Source organism: Helianthus annuus, chromosome 15, assembly GCF_002127325.2.
Source record: "Helianthus annuus cultivar XRQ/B chromosome 15, HanXRQr2.0-SUNRISE, whole genome shotgun sequence".
Lineage (NCBI taxonomy): Eukaryota > Viridiplantae > Streptophyta > Magnoliopsida > Asterales > Asteraceae > Helianthus > Helianthus annuus.
In genome coordinates this window covers 88,314,567-88,318,041 of record NC_035447.2, presented here as the reverse complement: position 1 = coordinate 88,318,041, position 3,475 = coordinate 88,314,567, and positions in this window count along the sequence as shown.

Here is a 3,475-nt window from a genome sequence, read left to right as displayed (position 1 = left end):
GTCCATCAGAGGATACAACACCAGACTATGGGTATGAAATCAGCATCCCTCAAAGGTCTGCCACAAAGGGAAAAGCACCAGCTGTTCAAAACAGTTGTCAAAGCTCAACCACTGCTACCTCAACAGTTGTTGACCAAAGTAGCCCATCCACCACTGCTTCCACATCCTCAAACACTGCTAACAAAAGTCCTCAAACAGTGGATAAAAGTCAGCAGTTGTCCACTTCATTACCTCCTGTTCCACCACCTTTTGAAGCCACTGCAGGGTCATCAAAGTCACCAGCAGTGGTTAGCTCAGATGATACACATTTGCAGCCTTCACCAACAAATGCCATCATACCATACCAAGGAGATTTAATCTTCTTGAGATCTCATCCACCTGATCAAATCATTGGCAACATCAATGAAGGGGTGCTCACAAGGAGCCAAACCCAAAACATTTTTCTTTTTGCTGGTTTTCTATCACTCCATCAGCCAGTCAAGTACCAAGAGGCACTGAAAGACAACAGCTGGGTAGAAGCCATGCAAGAGGAGCTCCAACAGTTTATGTCACGGTCCCCGACCCGGTTTGACCCGTTTCAGGAGCCGCGGAACAGAAATCCCGCGGTATTTAATTTAGGCGACAGCGGAAGTCTTTTTAAAACAGGATCTTTAGTAGTAAAACTGCTCATTATATAATTTAGGGATAAAACCCAGTAAATTACAATAATGTGATTTCAATGGAAATCTTTATTTTCCAAAACATGTTTCTTTATTTATTTACACTGAGCCACTTTTCTAAGCTGGTAGTGCTTCCTGGCACTTTTCTTTGCTCACAACAGATTACCTGAAACATGTTTGAAAAAGGTTTTGTCAGCGGGGAAATACTGAGTGAGTTCATTCAGTTTTTAGAAAATGACTCATAGTTATAAATTACAGCATAAGAGCGATTACAATGGTTCATATCTTATATTTTATCTGGCTTTCTGTCACAATGGTGACAAGTCACAATGGTGACGATGGTCATACCACTATTAGGTTAATGAACTCTAATAGTGACGTTTCTCCCTAGTAGGTCAATGAACCTAACTGAGAGAAATAGTAATGTGCACAATACCCCACTAACCAATAAATCAAGATATCCACGACTTAGTCCCTGTAATTATAACACTTTGAAAATAATTTGGAGTATTGTAAAACAGTTGATAAAAAGAGAATGACTCACATTGCAGATTTAACGAGCAGTGTATAAGCCTACTGATTAGCCTTGATTATTTCTAATTTAACAATAATGCACACAAAACAGGATTAGTGATCAATACAGCAGTTACGATAATTCCCCGAGATCAATTTTGACAATGAATGTCCAAGTGCAATACTTCGGCTCATTTATCAAAATGACAAACGATAAAGTATAGTACTTCAACTCGTATATCGAATTATCGACAACGACAAAGTACAATGCTTCGGCTCATTATCGAATTATCGACAACGATAAAGCATAGCCCAATGTGGGCGGCACTTAGACATTCTTTGAATGTATTGATTCCGGAAACTGAATCGTAATAGCGATCGAGTAATTACCCTGTTCTGTGGCAGCGATTCGATAATTGTGTGTGTGTGTTGGACTGTTTTGCTTATAACTCGACCTACGTAACTCCGATTTTCGTCGTTCAAGTGCCAAAATTCAAGTCCCAACCCCTGCTATTTATACTGAAATTTTGACACCGTCGCGTAGCGCGAGGGGGTACCCCCTTAGGCGTCGCGCTACGCGAGTGACCACCCTATTTTCATAGAGTAGCCCTTCGTGCGTGTAGGCTTGTTGTGTTGTCAGTTTCTTAAAATTCGATTTTTATAATTAGTTATGAAGATAATCGTTGGCTAGGGTTTATCCCCCCCTGAGTTTTAGGGGCCCTGATCCTGATTCTGAAAATTCTGAAAATTTTAGGGTTTGTGTAGAATCACTTGGGTGTCTCAATTAGAGTTTCCTTAATAGCTAATCACTATCCTATTTAGGGATTTTAGTGACAGTTGTTACAGTTTAAAAGACAACAAGTATGGGAGCTTGTACCACTGCCAGAAGAGGTCAGTCCCATTGGCACAAAGTGGGTCTTCAAGAACAAAACTGATGAAAGGGGCATTGTTGTCAAGAATAAAGCCAGGCTTGTGGTTCAAGGGTACAGACAGGAATAGGGGATTGATTATGATGAGACATTCGCACCTGTTGCAAGATTGGAAGCCATTAGACTGTTCCTGGCCTTTGCTGTCTACCACAACATGAAGGTGTTTCAAATGGATATCAAAAGTGCTTTCCTCTATGGTACAATTCAAGAAGAGGTGTATGTATGTCAACCTCCAGGTTTTGAGGATCCATTTTATCCTGATCATGTCTACGGGCTAAACAAAGCCTTGTATGGCCTGAAACAAGCACCAAGGGCCTGGTATGAAACTCTTTCCAACTTCCTACTCTCAAATGGTTTCAAAAGAGGTACCATTGATAAAACACTGTTTCTTAAATAGAGAGGGAAGGATTTAATGATTGTCCAACTTTATGTGGATGACATTATTTTTGGAAGCACATGTAACAAAATGTGTGAAGAGTTTAGAGAACTCATGACAGCTGAGTTTGAAATGAGTGCAATGGGTGAGCTGCAATGCTTTCTTGGTCTCCAAGTACAGCAGATGCAAAATGGAACTTTCATTCATCAAAGCAAATATGCTAAAGAACTTTTGACCAAATTTGATATGAATGATTGTAAACCATGCAACACACCCATGGCAACAAATAAGCTGGTTATGTCTGATGATAAGGATGAGCTGATTGACCAAACACTCTATAGAAGCATGATTGGGTCTTTATTGTACCTAACTGCATCTAGACCAGACATCATGTTTGCAACATGTGTCTGTGCAAGAAGTCAATCAGCTCCCAGAAAATCAAATCTCATTGCTGTAAAAAGGATCTTCAGATACATAAAAGGTGCTCCCACACTTGGTATCTGGTATCCAGCTAATGGGAATATCAAGCTTTCAGGTTTTTCAGACAGTGACTTTGCTGGATGTCACACCACAAGGAAGTCCACTTCAGGAGGGTGCCAGTTTCTAGGTGATTGCTTAGTTTCTTGGCAAAGCAAAAAGCAAGCAGCAGTTTCAACATCCACTGCTGAGGCTGAATACATTGCTGCTGCAAGCTGTACAGCCCAACTCCTGTGGCTTCAAAATCAGTTACTGGATTTTGGTATCACTGCCTTAAAAACACCACTCATGTTGGACAGCCAGGCAGCAGAAAATATCATCAAAAATCCAGTTTCTCACTCTACCACCAAACACATCGACATCAGACATCACTTTGTGAGGGATTGCTATGAAAAAGGTTTGATTTCTCTGCATCATGTCCCAACTAAAGACCAGCTGGCAGATGTGCTCACAAAAGCACTTGATACAGCCACTTTTGAAAGCTTGGTCTCTAGGATTGGGATGCTGAACATGGAATAACA